Below are 19,434 nucleotides of genomic sequence, written 5' to 3' on the forward strand. Positions count from 1 at the left end.
TTAGCAAAAATACTAAATGAGACAAAAAACAACTTTTCCTCTCCCCCATCAACTGTATTTCTACATAATAACAAAAGATAACAGGCAATAATAGGTAAATCTTATTCCAGCTACCAAATGCATAAATGTCTGGAGATCAATCTACCAAAGCATACAGGAGACTTGTATAGACTTAATTACAGAGAAATAAAGAACAACATAATAAAAAATGACAATATTACCGAAGTTAATTTACACTTTTAATTCTATACCAATTTTCAAAGGGATTTAAATAGACTTTTAATAGAACTTGGTAAAAAAATAATAAAATGTATTTGGAACCACCCCCTAAAAAAGATCTAGAATATCATGAGAAATTATGAGAAGTAGGAGAGATGAATGAATGGGAGGAATGGCACATCCAGACCTCACAAAGTTATAGACCAGCAGTCATCAAAACTATCTGGTATTAGTTAAAAATAGAATGGGAAATAAGAGAAACCAACTAGATAAAACAGAATCAAAACTGATGGAAGTATTTGATTAACAGGAAAGTGGCCTATGAAAGAACTCCCTATCTGATAGGACAACTGGAAAACAGTCTGGCTGAAGTTAGGCTTAGACCAAGTATCACGTACCACAATGCATTATAAATGGACTCATAGCCTTAATATCAAAGATCATACTACAAAAATGATAAGAGAAACGGCTCATATACCTCTCACTGTTAAGGGTAGGAGACAGATTTTTAACCAAACAAGGGACAGATGCAATTATAAAAGATAAAATAGCTAACTTTTACTACATGAAACTGAAAGGCTTCTACACAAATTAAATCAATATACCAAGGATAAGAAGGGAAGCAGTAGAAGGAGAAAAAAAAAAAAAACCTTTATAACAAACTTCTCTGATAAAAGTTTGGCAATCAAGATATGTAAACAATGAACATATATGTAAGACCAGTGGCCATTCCCCAATAGATAACTGCTCAAAGTATATGAGCAAACAGTTCTCAAAAGAATTGCTAACTATTCACTCCCGCAAGAAAGAATACTCTAAGTCACTAATAAGAGAAATGCAATTCAAAACAACCTTGAAGTCTCACATCACGCCATGAAAACTGGCAAAGATGACCCAGAAATGACAAAAATTAATGTTGGCAGGATTGTTAGAAGACGGGCACTCTAATACATTGCTGGTGAGACTAAGAACTGGCAACAATTTGGAAAGCAACTGGGAATTGAATAAATAAAAGTGAGTACAATCTCCATATCCTTTGATCCAGAGATTCCACAGGACCTGGCTATCCATAAGAAAAGTTCCCATAGACACTAAAATATTGATAGCAGCACTTTTTGTGAGAACAAGGACTTTGGAAGTGAAGTAGATGCCCGTTGATTGGAGAATGGCTAAACAAATTGTGGAACATGAATACAATGGAATACTACTGTGATTTCAGAAATGATGAGCTGTGATGAATATAGAGAAACATAGAAAGATCTCTATGAATTAATGCAGAGTGAAGTAAAGGAAGGCCAAGAAAATAATATACACAATGTAAATAGAAAAAAATCCCACCACACATATGCACAAAATCAAAAGTGAATGCTGCAAAATTCTAAAGCTCAAGGATGATTAGGGGAAAAAAAGATCTGAGAAGATACTCCCAACCCACCCCTTTGTGGAAGGCCCAGAGATACTGCACATTGCCAGCATTTTCATAGTTTTTATTGTATCAATCGGTCCTGCTGATGTTCCCTGTGTTTTCTGATTTAAAAATACACTTTGTTGCATTGAATGGCTCTCAGAAAGGGGGAGGGATAACGAAGAAAACTTTGAAGATATAAAAGACAAGACATCATGAAAAAACATTAGCTAAAATATAGATAAATTCGCCACAGTTTCTAGGCTGAGTACTGGACGTACCCAAGAATGAAACATACCCTACCCTCCAGCTCACATGCTAATGAGGGGGACAATATGTACTTGTATAAATAGATGCAGACTAAAGACAAGGCAGCTGGGGAATGAGGAAAAGCTTCATTCTGTGAGGCAGAGGTGAGGAGGAAAATTATTCCAGCCAGGGACAGTGCAAAAGCACAGAGATGGGACGTGGGGTGGGGTCTGTGGGGAAAGGAAAAAAGGCCTCCACTTATCCATGAATAGCTCATTTATCTGAATTGTAGAGTACTGGAAGAGGAATGATAATTAGGGTGGAAAAATAGGCCAAGATCAGGTTGTATAAATCTTTAAGCCTGGGTCTCTGTTTTGTTGGTCTCTGGCTCTAGACACTATTGTTGCTAGGTCTATGTAACTGGAGGAGGCAGCTGGTGGCACGGTGAAAAAAGCACTAGACATAGAATGAGGAAGAGCCGAGTTCAAATGTGACCTCAGACACATACTAACTACCCTCTTGGTCTGCCTCAGTTTCCCCATCTATAAAATGGAGATAATAACAGCACCTACCCTCCCCCCCCCCAGGGTTGTTGTGAAGATCAAATGAGATAATGATTGTAAAGAACTTTTCTGCTTTTTAGAAAAGCTCTTTTAAGACAGAAATAAGAATTAATTGACTGTAGGATAAACTTTTATTGTGAGTGCATCTGTAGGTAATTATTTCATAACTTTATCTCAGCTTCACTTTTTCTTCCATGTCTTTTTTTTTCCCCAAAATCACACACTCTGAATATATCTAGCAAAAGTTATCTAGCAAACACGTTTTCTTTTTCCTTAGTCATTAGATCCTAAGAATGGTGCTGGGGGTAGAGGGATGGAAGGTGGCGGGTCTGAGTAAAAGCATAATGACTTCAGCAGCCTTGAAAAGGACAAAAACATTCCTATGTGTCTTCTAACTGGCTCAACTCAAAAACTGGCAAGGAACAAGATGATTTAGAAAATGCCATATTGGCCTAAAAAGCCAATTCCAAATGTGAGGTGCCATTATTTGCAAAAGAGAGCAACTTTTGGAAATGAAAATGCTATATAATGACCATAGAAAACACCACATAGTTTTGATTAATAGTACGTCATTAAAGAAATCACAGATAAAAAGTCTGGCTTCATAAGATTGTTGTTTTTTGAATTAACAAAGATTGCTTCTGGCAGACTTGTACCTCAAGTACAGCATACAGAATTTTCTTCCACAAAAGGCCCCAAATTTCATGTTCTATAATAAACATCTTAGCACCTATTAATAAAAGTGAAACATCCCTGGTGAATTTTTGTTATAGTGGAAAGAATGGAGAATTCCTCTAAAAGTTGCCACAACTCACAAATGGCTGAATTGAAGGGTCATCTGATGTAAAGTTTAACAACTAGCTTGCTGAAAAGGCTCAATGCATTTTAAGTTAAATTTGAATTGTTAATATTTTTGCCATTATTTTCATGCCTAGAGCAGGGCTTCTGAAACTTTTCCCACTAGTAATCCCTTTTCACCTGAGAAATTTTTTATGTGACCCCAGGTATACAAGTATATGAAACAGGTATACAGATCAGACATATACTTACAAGAAATCACAATTTCACGAATCCCACATTCAGGTACAAGACTCCACGTGAGATTGTCACACACACTTCAAGAAGCTGGAGGCTAGACAATGAAGAAAATAGCAAATTAGGCCCCAAGTTTGATTGTTTCAACAGCATACTCTGTCCTGTTGTCCTGTCCCCCCTTCCCCCATCCTCTACCCCCCCCCCCCATCCTGGATAACACAAGATATTTTGCCAAGACCTAGACTATACTCAAAGGGACCATCCCACAAGCAAAGCTATGGTCACTGAAAAGACCTAAATGTCTGAAAGTAAAGGGCTAGAGGTGCAGAATGAAGACCATAATCACAACCACAAAATTAGTCAGCATTTATCCCATACTTTAAGCTTTAGCAAAGTGCCTTACATAGACTATCTTAGTAGGTGTAAACCCTGTAAGGCAGGTGCTTTTCATATTCCCATTTTACATTTAAGAAATCTAAGAATAAAAGAGACTGGCTTACCCAAGGTGACACAAAGTATCACCAAAGTGAAGGTTGCAGGGGCTGAAGCCCCAAATATATTGGGGATCCTTCTTGGTGTCCCGAGCTGCCTCAGAAGATTCGGACCTTCTCCCAAACAAGCTGGCTGCAAACTAAGTTCCTGAAGAACTAGCGATTAACAAGGGGGAGGATAGAGTCTTATTTAGGGGAGGAACAACCTCGTGGGTTGCACTGTGCAGCTTGGCTTCCCAATTGGATACAGTAACTGTGGGGTCAAGATAAGACTGGAAACTCCCCCTCCTTGCTTGCCTCACAGGGTAATTGTGCAAATTCAACAAGGGCCCAATGCAATGAAGAACCATTGAAGTTCAACAAAGGTGCTCTCCTGCCAATGCCCTTTCCTATGACCCTCCTAACTACCAAGCACCTGGTCTCTCGTTGGGATATCATTCATCCCCTAGATAAGTGTCTGTCGCAGGATATGAAGTTAAGTTGTCAATAGCTCATCTTAGCACCTATTAAAATGTTGGCAGTTCCCAAGAGATAGAAAAAAGGAGGTTTGAGAGCCCCCAAATAAGTAATCCAAAATAACAGGGATGGCTCATCGGTATGTTGTGTCGCCTCTCTGTTCACAGATGTGGGGCCGCAAGTTGGTGGGCCCCCAAAATGTGCCCTGTGGGGAATTGGGCAGGTTCACGGCAAGGGGCAGAAGGCAGTCACAACTTAATCTTCTGAAGATCAGGCTGCTGGGGAATGTGAACCCTTGTATGTGAACTGAACAAAAGTGGACCCAAGAACATGGAAGTGTGTGTGTGTGTGTGTGTGTGTGTGTGTGATGTGCTTTTCATAGTAAGAGAAGTCTAGTGTTTTACTACTGGCCATGTCTCAAAAGGGAAAGACCAATGGATCACCTCACTGGCCTTGGCAGAATTGGGCATACAGAATTCCTGTAAGATGGCACAAGTCACCGAACTGGTTCACATCTTCTCAGAGCAGTGGGGATCTCTTCTGGCTGGGCCTTCCCCCATCCCCTCGTCCGCCCAAAGCCCAGGAGACCTCAGACACATCTAGATACACTTCAACTAACGAGAACCACAGCCACTGTCCTGCCCTCTGCCTCCCGGTCCTCCCAAGCTGCCCCAAGTCAGACACTGAAAGCCCTTCACAACTCACTACTCGGATCTTCCCATTCTACCCCTTGGCCAGGGTCTCCCACACCTCAGCCAAGCCCTCCAAAGACAGAAGTGGGCACGGCTTCTGCTGGCAGCCCAGACCAGCAAGTGAGGCTCAAGGCCTCCCCATGGGGGGGGCCTTAGCTTCCATAATTATGCCTTCTATAAGCAAAAGACTCCCTGCTGTGAGCCCCCCTTTCCCAACTGTGCTATTCATTAGAATCGTCTTAGAGAAACTGAGGCCTGGGGAAAACCTTAATTTTGAAACACCAGAGTCACATCCCAGGACACTGCCAGTCAGCTTCACTGAGGTCTTGCTACAGGACTGGAGGAGAGAGTGAGGTTGAAGGAAGACATTGTACAGAGGCCTGCTTGGCTTGACCCCTGCGGGTTAAGATCTTGCTCCATGATGTTATTGGTCCACATCTAGAATGAAGGATGGACACCTCCCCCCATCTCATACCTAGGTTATAATAGAAAAACTAGTCATGACCCAAAGAAACCTCTCAAGCCGTGGGCCGGCTGTGCCTGGATACAATAAAGGTTATGAAGGCCAGAAAATCTGTGGGAAAAGTACATGACCTTGCTTTTTGGACTTGTTTTGACCCTCCCTCCACCGGCTCAACTCCACGAGAGACAGAGATAGAAGTTTTGAAGATGAGGGCCCCCTGAGCTCCCGAGCTGTTGGGTGGTTATTAAGCAAATAACCATCAGCAGAGCTGTTAAATTTTTTAGTATGACCACTTACACCTGGAAATAGGCTTTGCTTGGGGTTTTTTTCCTCGTCCCCTTCTGAGGTTTTCTCGGCCAAGATAGGGGGGTGGTGTGCCATTTCCTTCCTCAAACTCATTTTACAAATTAGCAAACTGAGGCAAATAGGAGGAAGTGACTTGCCCTGAATCGCACAGCTAGGGAGTGTCTGAGGTTGGATGTGAACTCGCGTTTTCCTGACTCCAAGTGCTACATTTTAGCCATTGAGCCACCTAGCTGCCCTGGGAAACAGGCAAGCAGCACAAACCCAAGTTGGTTTGTTTTGTTTTGTTTTTTTTTTTAATTGTCCTGATTTTAGAAAGGGATGGAGAATGTAGAATTCAAATGAAACCCCAAGATGTATTGTTAAACATTTCCGGGCCCCACTCCCCCAGGCTAGCCTTGTGCTATTGAAATTGGGGCATGTGGAATGCTCACCTTCCATTAGCTAAGGTTTCTAACACAGGGCCCTAAACCCTGGGACCAAAGAAATGCTTAAAACTAAGAAGGAATCGTCAAGGAGGAGCTAATTCCCCAGCTGGGAGCCCGGGGCTGCTGACCTAGAAGCAGAAACTATGGGAACGGAAGGCAGAGGCCTGGCAACATCAGTGATATCTCCAGGAGATAGCAGCATCCGCATCGGGGCGGCTCCTCCACATCTCTGTGCGTGTGTCCCATCCGAGCATGTGTCCCTCCGTGCGTGTGTCCCATCCGTGCACGTGTCCCTCCCGCGCGTATGTCCCAACCAGAGGCACGCTACTTGTGAACCCCTCCTGAATCTCAGTGCTCTCCCTCTGGGATGATTAGACTTAGCCTATCTGCCTGGTTTAGTTGGACTTAAAGACTTCAGAAAAGTTCCCTGTTAGGGCCTCTTTATGTATCATTCCCTCTTCTCACTGATCTTATACATGTTTTTAGAAAAGGTACAGCCCAGGTTCTGAGGCAGCTACTTGGTTTAATGACTAAAGCTCTGGCCCCGGAGTCAGCAAAACCTGATTTCAAATCCAGCCTATTTCAATGTGTTTGCCTCACTTTCCTCATCTGTAAAAATGATCTGGAGAAGGAAATGGCAAAGTCCTTCGCTTTCTTTGCCAAGAAAACCCCAAATGGGGTCATGAAAAGTCAGATACACCCAAAGAACAGATCAAAAGAGATGGAAAACCATTGCAGTATCTTTATCAAGAAAATTCCATGAACCGTATGGGCGTGCTGTGGTCCACGGGGTCACAAAGGATTGTGCATGAACCGAATAGCAAGTATCAAACCCCTCCCCCCGCCCCGTTTGTGGGGGGAATGTTTTGTTATTACTATTGTGTATTACATAGTACTTCACTAAGGGTCTTTGCTTTGAATGAACCAACTGGGCAGTTATGTTGAACTCAAATAGAGCTAAGGGCCACTAACCAGAACATAAGAACCCCTGTGGGTCTCATACCAACTTAATAAAAAAGACATATAACAAAGGGCAGTTTTCTAACATGTCAACGTAGTCAACTCGGATAGGAATTATACACTTCAGTGTGGTGGAGTCCCCATCTTGGTATGAGGTCTTGGTTCCTCCCATATCCTGGGCCCAGTTGTTTCATTAAATGAGAAGAGCCTACGCCCAGGGATTATTACTGGGTTGTGGGTGCTGATGAATGATCCCACCCTTCACCCCCAACCAACCAGGGTTGATCTTTCTGGCTGATTTCCTGAAGGACTCCTGCTCTGGGAGGGACACATGATTACAGAATGGATCCCAGGGAAGTATATAAGAACAGGGCACAGTAATAGAGGAACAGTCTTAGAAATGGAACAGTGGGATTTTCCTGACTCCCCTCACCTCCTCTGTTGTTTTCTTCCTGGAAAGGGGGGGTATCCTGGTCTAGTTGGCAAAGACCTGTCTGTTGTTCCCACTGGATTGTATAGAGTACTGTGCTGGATTGGTGAATTTTCCCTGAGAATCCAAGATGGTCAAGGGAAATAGGACCAATGAAACTATATCTGGGGAAGTGTCCAAGAGATCCTAAACCACAAGGTAGCCAAATGGACCTGGCACGGGATGAAAGGCCAGCGTGGGCCAAGGTGGAGGGTTTTCTTCCAGGAGATTTTATTTGTCAGAGGTCCCTATTACAGTCACATCTCTTATGACTTTAGCAGACACTAGATGGGAGGGGAAGGGAAGGGTACCAAAGGATTCATTCCCATGAAAGCAGATGAATTTGCTACCACCGAAAACTCCATTTCCATGCCTCCCCCGGGTCTTTGCAAGCGGCTAAGGGAAAATATGGTGAAAATATGATGAAGGCTCGGAGCTCCTCCCTGAGAGGCAGAGCTCGAATGGGGAGAGGCTTCCTGGTTGGGAGAAGTCCCCACTGCCCCGTCTTCTAGCTGTAGAGGCAAGTTTCATGCTGCCCTCCGGGTGAGACTGGTCTGCCCCCCAGATGTGGACTTCTGGATGAGGTGGGCCTCCCCGCCCCCCAGACGTGGACCTCTGGATGAGGTGGGCCTCCCCGCCCCCCAGACATGGACCTCTGGATGAGGTGGGCCTCCCCACCCCCCAGATGTGGACTTCTGGATGAGGTGGGCCTCCCGCCCCCCAGATGTGGACCTTTCTTAGTCTACCCATTTTCCAGGTGTGGACCTTTTTTTAGCTTTACTCTCAGGTGTACCATCCCTTGGATATCATTGGCCAGAAGTCCTGAAGGGAATTCTCTGAGATTAAAAACAAATTGTGCATTTGCCAGTGACTTTTATTTTGCTTAGCAGTGCTATTTATCACTTCAACAGCCCTCATCCATTTTGTTTCTGAAATATCTCAACAGCTGAACAACTGGCCCCTAGAACTCTATGTGAAAGACTAGGCACATAGGAGAAAAGAGGCAGAAAGAGCCAAAGTGCTCCAAGTTCACAGAAAGCAAACACCGAGCTTGGGATGGGGGGGGGGGGTTGCCAGCTTCCCTTCAGGAGCGAGGTACAACAAGAAGGGGCAGCCCTGGGCTGCAGAAACTGAACTGGCTGTGGGAAGGGGGACAGGGCAGCAGCAATGCCTCAGTCTCCCTCTGAGGAAACTGCTCTGGGCAGGGGCAGTAGTTGATGCTCAGCAGAAGAAGGAGCTTTGCTCACTAGGGTCAGGGCAGCTTTAGGCTCAGAGTTGCCCTCCAACTCCCTAAGAAAACAGCCACCTGGAGCCTCTGGAGGATAGGAAGGTGAGGTGGCACGGGGCGCTGTAGCCCCTAGTCAGGATAGGTGAAGGGGAAGGTGTTGACCAACTCGCCAGATTCATTCTCGATCTTTTTATAGACCCAGCGGCGGTTGCAGCGACACTTGACCCCACATTTCTTGGAGGTGCACCGGGGGCAAGGGTAGAAGCAGCCAGGGCAATCTACATTGAGGCAGTCGCACAGGTCGACGCCATTACTGAGTAGCCTGCCTTTCCAGTCATACTTCCTCCTTTCTCTCCTCCCCCGGCCACTGCCTGTGGCCTGCACGGGGCCTGGGGCAGGGAGAGAGCTCCCACAGGCTCCCTGAGCTGCAGGTTCCTGCACATCTTCGGGTTTGGCCTCCTGGGGGCTACTCTTGTGAATATTTAGGGCCATCAACTGCTGGACCACTGTCTGGATCTGCTTCTCTCCCATCTGAAGCAGTTGGGAAGGAGCCTTTGCCTCTTCAGCGGCTGCCTCTGCAGCGGCTCCCTCTGCAGCGGCTCCCTCTGCTTCGCCAGGGGAGCTGTCCCCGAGGCCTTTGCACCCTGTACTCATTCTGGACCTCGGCCTGGCAGATCCGCCTTCGGGTCTGTCCTCTGTGTGGCTCTGAGCACAAAACAAAATGGGGGGGGGAAGATGTCTGTGAGCCGTGCTTCCCGGGCGCCCGCTCCGCCAAGCCAGCCCTCGAGGCGCCCGGTCAAAGCAGGCTCTGTGGAGTGGGAGCCGCGCAGCGGGAGGCCGGGGTGGCCTCCCCCTGCTCTGCCTCCCCCTGCTCTGCCTCCCCCTGCTTCTCAGACACCCCCCCCAGACCCCTGGGGACCGACTCTCCCTGGGTCTGCCCATCCTCCTGCTGGCCTGGCCCCCGGTCTGGGCCACCCAATCTCCTGGCCTGGGTGTCAGCAGCCAGTCCTCCCTCCTCTTCCTGACCCCCATTCTGGGCTTGCCCGCTTTCCCGCCCCAGGTCTTCTGGCACGACGGCCGGCCCGCCAGCTCACCTGCCTCCTCGGTTTTTGGAAAGCAGCGTTCCACCCACCCCTTCCACCTCAGAAGGGGACCTGACAGTACTTTCTCTGAGGTGAGGGGGGGAGGCTGGCAGGCTTTGGGACCGAGATCAGCTCCCCGGCCCCCCGAGAAGAAATCCTTGGGGTTTTGGTGCGAGAAGTTGGGGGCTGAGGATAGGGAAGTGGGGTCGATCCCCAACTTACAGAGACGGTCCCGAGTCCCCGGGGTGCTGGTTCCTCACTGTTATACTTACAGAAGAGGCCACTTGATGGGCAGGTGATGATCCGGAAAGAGGCCTCTGTGGGTGGGAAGGAGGGATGGGCCTTCACCAGGACCTAGGTGCCAAACAGAATTTTGACTCAGAAATGCAAGAATGGGAGGGGAAAGTGGGGGCAAGGAAGCAGGCTGGGCTGCTGGGGCCACGCTTCCTGCGAGTTAGTGGAGCTCTGCTGTCTGCACCCGGGCAGCCCCCCTCCACCCCCTCCCCCCGTGTGGGTCCAGACATCTCCCCCAATCGCCTGGATCCCAGTGGGGGCGCTGGTTCCGGAAGGCTGGGCACCTGGGCCCGCTCCCGGCCAGCTTTCTAAATGAGGCCATGTGAGCCGTGACTCAGACAGGTGGCAGGGACGGGCAGCACCAGGAGCATTCCCTGCCAGGGGGTGTTCCCCACCGGGAGACGGGGCCAAATCCTGCCCCGGTCGGAGGGCCCCGCGCTGCCTAGTGGGGGCGGCGGGGATGGGGGAAGGGGGGCTCCTGAGAACACCCCTCTCCCCCGCGGGTCACCTGCTGGCCTGCCACTTGGCCTATTTCCTGCTTATCTTCCTGAGCCCCGGGATTATCGAGCTCCCCATTAATGTAACTTCTGGATCCGTGGCTCCCTCCTTCAGACCCAGCTCGGACCTCCCCCCCCCCCCCCCCCCCCCCATTGTGATTAGTTGTACTGCATCCCCACGGGCGGTGACGGCCCATGCGGCACCACCTGCTGCGGCCTCCTGGGGAGTTGTAGGGTCTGAGATTAAGCCTGGTCACTCCACATGATAGCGCTTGCACTTCAAATGGGGCGCCCCAGCTGGCCCCGCCCTGTTTGGCCCCACCCCCACCCCTCAGACACTCCTCAGCCAAGAGGTGGGGGGGGGGACTGGGGGGGGCACGTATGGGTCCGCATCCACCCAGATGAGCCTCCTCCCCAAGGGCCTCAGGAGCCTTGCTGAGGTTCGCTCCCCTCCCCCCCCCTCCCCTCCCAGCCCAATGACCCCCCGCCTGCAACCCGTCCGCCATTTTCCCTCAGAGCATGGAGGTGGCCGAGACAGGGGCCCCGACTTCTTCTCCCTCAGTCTCTGTCTCTGTCTCTCCCCTCCCCTTCTTCTCCTCCACTTCTTCCACCCCTCCTCTCTCTCTCCCTTCCCCACTCAGGCCCAGGGTCCTCAGGAACTCGACACCTCAGAGACCTCTGATGACACAGGAAACAAAAGATTGGGGCTGCTGGGCCCGCTGGGGCACCGGAAGGAGCTGGGAGAGGGAAAGGGAGGGGCAGAGGGGCTCCCATGGCGGGAAGAAGGGAGGGGGGAGGGGAGGGGGGAGGGGGACTCTCAGGGAGAGCCCCGGGTGCTGCTCTGCCCCCAGCAGGAACAAGGTGCTTCATCTAGGAAAGCTGCCTCGTGTTACCGATAGGGAAACTGAGGCCCCGGGACGGGAAAGAGCTGGCCTTCACTCACACTGATAAGAAAACTCAGCAACAATTTAATGTAGTTCCAGAAAGCAACCCAGGAGACTCTCAGAGAGTCTGTGCACTCCAGTTCTAACGTTTTCCCTGCCCTTCTTCCTCCCTGTACCAGTCTTACCTGATATATTCAGTTGCAGGCCAGGTTTGGGAGCCCCTCGTTTGATCGTGTACACCACTCTCTGCTTGCTCCCCGGACGACTGTTTGCAATTGCTCCTTTTTCTGGCTTTAAATAGAGCCAGGAATTTGGGGCTAGGAGATACAAACTGCAACTTTTGCATTCCGTCCTTTCTAAGTAACCAAATGTAACAAGGTGTTTGTTATTATTTACTTACTTAAGGGCGATTTGTCACGAGGAGTCTCCATCTGCTCTGTGAGTTTCCCATCCAACTTGGGTAAATTACAAGGTGGGGAACTTTGGGGGCAACTAATGGGTATATGTCTTGGGCATTTGGGCATCCCCACTGGTGTCTTACTCATAAAATACAAGGAATGCAAGTTGGTGGATACCCTAATAAATGACGTCTGCATATTCACCACAAGCTGACATCTGTTTGGACTGATCCCATACAGATCACTCATCAGTATTTATATCTAGATCTTGTAGAGATCTTGTCAATGGACAAAGAGATAGGCTCAAAATGAAGTAGGAGGCAGGTAAGGGCCTTTGGTTGCTTGCCAATTTTTAATGACCCTGGCTTTTCCCAGAAACCAACCCTCTTCGTTTTAACACCAGTATTCTACTGGTGTTGTATAATTACAAGTCAAAACTATAATGTGGAAAGAATGAAAAAGGAACATCCCTCAGTAACTGATGAAGAGACCCCTGGTGAGCAGGAGTAGGCTCTACTGCATATAACAAAGAATAAACAATGAAGAGGAACAAAAGTGAAGGAAATTTTTGAAGAGATTTATGGTCAAAAGAGAAGATGGGTTGGTCACCTGATAAAAATGAGGGATTACCAGTGGACAACCCTCATGCTTCCTTGGCCTTTTTCTTAATGTCAGGAGGACCTGAGGATGCCACTCATCATGTTGTACTATTGACGATCCCACCTTACTAAATAAAAGACCTGTATTGCTTTCACTATTCTCTTCCTTTTCTCCTATTTTTGCACTGTTGGGTGGAACCAGATGTTTCCATGACATTATGCTGTTTGGCTTTGCTATAAATTAATATTATTTAATCTTGATTGGCATCTTTTTTCAGACTTGTGTAATTATTTTTATTATTATTAAAGCTTTTTATTTTCAATTATCCATATACATGGATAATTTTTCAATAATGACCCTTGCAAAACTCTGTGTTCCAAATTTTTCCCCTTTTCCCCACTCCCTTCCTAGATGGCCAGGAATCCACTATATGTTAAACATGTGTAATTCTTTTATCCATATTTCCACAAATATCATGCTGTACAAGAAAAATCAGATGAAAAAGGAAAAAATGAGAAACAAAACAAAATGCAAGCAAACCACATCAAAAAGAGTGAGAATGATATGTTGTGATCCACATTAAGTTCCCACAGTTCTCTCTCTGGGTATAGATGACTCTCTTCATCACAAGGTCATTGAAACTGGCTTCAATCATCTCATTGTTGGAAAGAGTCATGTCCTTCAGAATTGATTTTTGTATAATCTTCTTGTTGCCTTGTACAATGATCTTCTGGTCCTGCTCACGTCACTCAGCATCAGTTCATGTAAGTCTCCCCAGGTCTCTCTGAAATCCTCCTGCTGGTCATTTCTTACAGAACAATAATATTCCATAACATTCATATACCATAATTTATTCAGCTGTTCTCCATCTGATGGGCATCAATTCAGCTTCCAGTTCCTTGCCACTACAAAGAAGACTGCCACCACACTAATACATTGTTGGTGGAACTGTGAACGGATGCAGCCATTCTGGAGAGCAATTTGAAACTATGCTCAAAAAGTTATCAAACTGTGCATAACCTCTGACCCAGCAGGGTTTCTACTGGGCTTTGATCCCAAAGAGATCTTAAAGGAGGGAAAGGGACCCACATGGGAAAAAATGTTTAGCTTAGAACTGTGACAGGTACATATTTGGCAACATGTAAATATTGTTATTACTATTATAGTGTTTTTCACGTGGCGAGTGGCCCATAGTAGGTGCTATAAAATGGTAGCTATGATTACTAAATTGTGAATAATGCTTGGATCAATGACTGGAACGTAATAAGAGACTATAACTGCGAGCCCTTACTATTAATTTCTGGAAAGTTTTTTTTTTTCAAAATGACTGACACAAAGAATATTTGTGGCAGCCTTCTTGGTAGTGGCCAGAAGCTGGAAACTGAGTGGATGCCCATCAGCTGGAGAACAGCTGAATAAATTATGGTATGTGAATGTTATGGAATATTATTGTTCTATAAGAAACAATCAGGAGGATGATTTTAGAGAGGCCTGGAGAGACTTACAGGAACTGATGCTGAGTGAAATGATCAGAAGCAGATCATTGCACACAGCAATTGCAACCACAATATTATAAGACAATCAATTCTAATGGACATGACTCTTTTCAACAATGAGATGACTGATGCCAGTTCCAATAATCTTGTGATGAAGAGAGCCATCTGCACCCAGAGAGAAGACTGTGGGAACTGCGTGTGGATCACAACATAACATTCTCACTCTTTTTATTATTGTTTGCTTGCATTTTGTTTTCTTATTCATTCTCTTTCCTTTTTGATCTGGTTTTTCTTATGCAATAAGATAATTGTATCAATATGTTTACATATATTGGATTTAACATATATTTTAACGTGTATAAGATGTATTGGATTGCTTGCCATCTAGGGGAGGGAGTGAGGAGATGGAAGGGAAAATTTGGATCACAAGGCTATGCAAGGGTCGATGTTGAAAAATTATCCATGCACATATTTTGAAAATAAAAAGCTTTCAAAAAAGGGCTGCCACCAACATTTTTGCACATATGGGTCCTTTTTCCTCCTTTATGACCCCTTTGGAATGAATACAGAGCCAATAAAGACACTGCTGGATCAAAGGGTATGCACAGTTTGATAGCCCTTTGGGCATACCTCCAAATTGTTCTCCAGAATGGTTGGATCAGTTCACAACTCCACCAACAATGGATTAGTGTCCCAGTTTTCCCACATCTTCTCCAACATTCATCATTATCTTTTCCTGTCTCCACTGGTCTCTTACTGAAACAAGACAGTCCTTCTATTTATCCCTAATCGATTGCTGGTCCAGGACTTCTTAAATTTGTTCCACTCACGACTCCTTTTTACCTAAGAAATTTTTACGTGACCCCAGGTATAGAGGTATGTAAAGTGGGTATACAAATCAAACATTTACTGATGATAAATCATCATTTTGCCACCCCCACATTCAGTTAGACAACCTCATATGGGGTCTCCACCCATAGTTTAAGAAGTTTTGATCTAGGCCATTTGCTATATTTGCTGTTTGAAACCTTCTCTTCTCTCGTTAAGCCTCCCATGGAGTATCCTTGCCCACGTTGCCTCACTGCAACTCTTCGTGGAGAGCTCCTTCTCCCCTTCTCACCTCACACCCCTCAGTCACAATACCTCACTCTTTCCTCTTTACAGTCTCCGATGATGAAGTGGCCCCTCTGCTTGTCAAGGCCAACCTGCTACGGTCACCTTTGCCATCTCATCCAACAGACTGTCCCCATTATTCTTTCTATAATCTTTACTTTCTCCTTATCTATTGGTTCTCTTCTTGCTGCCTACAAACTCATTCATCTCTCTCCCATTTGATTCTAATTCCTTTGTTAGCTATCACAGTAGGACTCTCTTCATCTAAACGCCTTGAAATACCTATCTAATCCTGGTGCTTCCACTTCTTCACTTAAAACTCTCTTCTAAACCTGCAAACTGACTTCTGACCTCATCATTTAACTGAAACTGCTCAGTGACCAGTTATCTCTTAATTGTCTAATTTCAATAAACAGGAATGGGTGAGTTTAATTCAGGTGATCATTACCTATACTCTTATGAAGAAGAATAGAAGTAACCTTCTTAGTAGATAGTAGAAATGGAGTAGCCCTCATAGTCAATAAAAGGGTGAGAAAAGCAGTACTGGGGTATAATCTCCAAAATGACCAAATGACCATGATGGTGTGCTTATTTACCTAGATCTAGACATTCTGGAGAATGAAATCAAGTGGGTCTTAAGAAGAAGCACTGCTAACAATAGGCTAGTGGGGGTGATGGAATTATTGGTGAGGAATTTAAAATGTTAAAAGATGATGCAAAGTGCTACTCTCAGTATACCAGCAAATTTGGAAAACTCCATTGTGGGCATTGGATTGGAATAAATCAGTTTACATCCTTATCCTAAAGAAGGGAAATGCTAAAAATGTTCAAATTACCAAACAATTGTGCTCATTTCATATGTCAGCAAGGTTGTACATAACATGTGAACCGAGAATTACCAGAACAGCAGGATGGGTTCAGAAGAGGCAGAGAAACTAGAAACTAAATGGCCAACATTCGCTGGATTGCAGAGAAAGCAAAGGAGCTTCAGAAAAACATCTACTGCTTCCTTGACTACCCTAAAGCCTTTGCTTATGTGGATACCAACAAAATATGTCAAGAAATCAAAGAGCTGGGAGTACCGGGCCATCTTGTCTCCTGAGGATCCTTTATGTAGGTCAAGAAGAAACAGGTAAAACCAAACATGGAACAACTGATTGATCTAAGATTGGAAAAAGAATTGGAAAAATATGACAAAGCTTTATAATGTCACCTTATTTATTTAACTTATATTCAGAGGACATCAAGGGAACTGCCAGGATGAACATTAAAAGCTAGAATTAAGGTTGCTGAGAAAAATATCAACAATCTCAGATATGCAGACTATTCTGTCTCTAATGACAAAGTAAAGAAAAATTAAGAAGCCTCTTGATGAGAATGAAAGAGGAGAGTGTAAAAGCTGGCTTGAAGTTTCACATAAAAGATTAAGACCTTGGCTACTGGTCCCATTGTTTCCTGGCAAATAAAGGGGGAACAAATAGAGGAACAACTAATACATTGTTGGTGGAGTTGTGAACTGATCACTACTGGGTCTGTATCCCAAAGAGATCATAAAAGAGGCAAAGGACCCACCTGCACAAAAATGTTTGTGGCAGCCCTTTTTGCAGAGGCAAGGGGACGCCCATCATTTTGGGAATTAGGGCACATTCTGTAATGGAATATTATTGTTCTATAAGAAATGATGAACAAGCTGACTTCAGAAAAATCTTGAAAGACCTATATGAACTGATCCTGAGTGAAGCGAGCACAACCAGGAAAACATTATACACAGCAATGGCAAGATTATGTGATGACCGACTATGATGGACTTAGCTCTTCTCAGCAATTCAGTGCTCCAAGGCAATTCCAATAAACTTTGAATAGAAAATGGGGTTGGCATCCAGAGAGAGAACTGGGGAGAGTGAATGTGGATTAAAGCACACTATTTTCACCTTTTCCCCCCTTTCTTGTAGTTTTTTGCCTTTTGTTCTGATTTTTCTTTCTCAATATGACTCATGTGGAAATATGTTAAAAATGCATATACACATATAATCTATACCAGATTGCTCACTAACGTGGGGAAGGTAAGGGAGAGAGGGAGAAAAAAATTGGGAACTCCAAATTTTGCAAAAAGGAAAGTTAAAGAGGCAACTAGGTGGCACAGTGGATAGAGTACAAGCCCTGAAGTCAGGAGGACCTGAGTTCAACTCTGGCCTCAGACACTTCCTAGCAAGTCACTTAACCCCAATTGCCTCAGCAAAAAAAAAAAAGAAAGCTATATGTAATTATATACCAGTATATAGTAGTATCAAATAAAATACAATTTTAAGAAAAGACTATGGCTTAAAGCCCTAAAAGGCTATATGGGGCTGCAGCTCAGAAGAGAGATCAGCAATGGTGATATCGATCTGGTGGTCATAATTGTAGAGGGGCTCTTTGGAACTATGACAGTGAAGAAGATTATCAGTGGAAAGAATGTGCATAGGGGAAGGCAAGAGGAAGCATTTTTTAAAAACTAATTAAGTAGCCGAGACTCATCTTCTCATCCATCCCAACTTCCTCCCCCAGCTGAGAACACAAGAAAAGCAAAACCTATTTGAAACATGTGTAGCCAATTACAAACAATTTTCCACATTGAATGATTTGTCTACTTTTGCACCCTGACTCCTTCACCTCTTTATCAGGAGATAGTTAGCATATTTTATCATTAGTCCTCTGGAATCCTGCTTAGTCATTATGTCAATAAGAGTTCAGCCCCAAAGTATGCCCTAATATTGAAATGCCATGTCTTGTTCATCCATTCCCCAATTTCTGGGCATCCCTCAGATTCCCATTTTTGCCACCTCAAAAAGAGCTTTAAATATTTAGAGTTTGTTTTACTTAGGCTTTAATTTTCCCTCCCCCTTTCTCCCTTTTTCCTCCTAATATAACTTTGTGTATGTTCTTCCTTCTTTTGATCAATTAAGATGAGAATGAGGCTAAAGTGTTAGCCATTCTCCCTTACCTCTTTTTCCTTTTTTGCAAAGATTTATATGAACTTGTGCACTTTCATTACGTGAGATAATTTTCCCTGACCTTCCTTTCCAGCCTCCCCTAAACAATGTATTCTTCTTCTCATTTCTCCTTAAGATCAAGGCATGAGAGAAGTACTTTCAGATCTTGTCAAACTGGACTCCCTCTATGACCCTTGATGTTGCTAAAGTTCACAGAAGATATATGTATCATATCCCCATTTTATAATATAAGCCATTTGTCCTGGCTTAGTCCTTTATCGTTGTTCATTCTTGTTGACCTTTTCACATCTCTCACTCCTATGTTTGAACTACAAAGCTTTTCTGCAGCTCTTGCCTTCCCATCAGGAATACTTGGAACCCCTCTATTTCATTAAAGTGAACATCCATATTTCCCCCTGCAGCATTATACTCATCTTTATTGGATAAGCCCATATCCTTTCCCTTATGAAATAAAATACTTTCAATTTTTTACTCTTTTTTGGTGATGGTGGATAAATCATGTGTGATCCTGACTGTGGCTCCTTGGTTTTTGAATATCTTGTCTTTGACCTGGAAGCTCTGAATTTTGGATATTTCCAGGAGATTTTCATTTGGGGATTTCTATCATGAGGTGACTGGTGGATTCTTCACATTTCCATTTTGCCCTCTGATTCTAAGAGATCTTGGCACTTTAAGATTTCCTGACATATGATGTCTAGGCTCTTTTGGGGGGATGGTCCTAATGTTCAGATAGTCCAATAATTCTTAATTTTTTTCTTTTCAGTCTATTTTCCAGTCGGTTGTTTTTGCTGGGAGAAACCTTGCATTTTCTTCTCTATTTTCAGCAGTTTAATTTGGTTTTAATATTTCTTGTTGCTTCATGGAGTCACTGGCTTCTATTCACTCTGTTCTAATTTTCAGAGAGTTTGTTGCTTGAACAAGACTTTATACCTCATGCCAAGATATTTCCCTTTCCAAATCTTTCTTCCATAGCTCTCACTGCTTTTTTACTTTTTTTTTCCTCCAGAGATCTCATTAAATTTATTTTAAAATTTTTGTTTTATTTTCTAATGTTAAATACGTTTTAACATTCATTTTATAAGATTTTGAATCGCGGATTTTCCTCCCTTCCTTCCC

General features: G+C 44.6%; 1 protein-coding gene and 1 pseudogene across 1 annotated transcript in view; one reads left to right on the plus strand and one right to left on the minus strand.

The window, feature by feature from the left end:
* The window catches only part of LOC116420190 (ARL14 effector protein-like), an 81,574-nt gene that overhangs the window by 46,140 nt on the left and 16,000 nt on the right, over window positions 1-19,434 (plus strand). The window lies entirely within an intron of this gene.
* On the minus strand, window positions 8,568-12,007 carry LOC116420191 (annotated as a pseudogene).

The sequence above is a fragment of the Sarcophilus harrisii genome, chromosome X (assembly GCF_902635505.1).
Source record: "Sarcophilus harrisii chromosome X, mSarHar1.11, whole genome shotgun sequence".
Classification (NCBI taxonomy): Eukaryota; Metazoa; Chordata; class Mammalia; order Dasyuromorphia; family Dasyuridae; genus Sarcophilus; species Sarcophilus harrisii.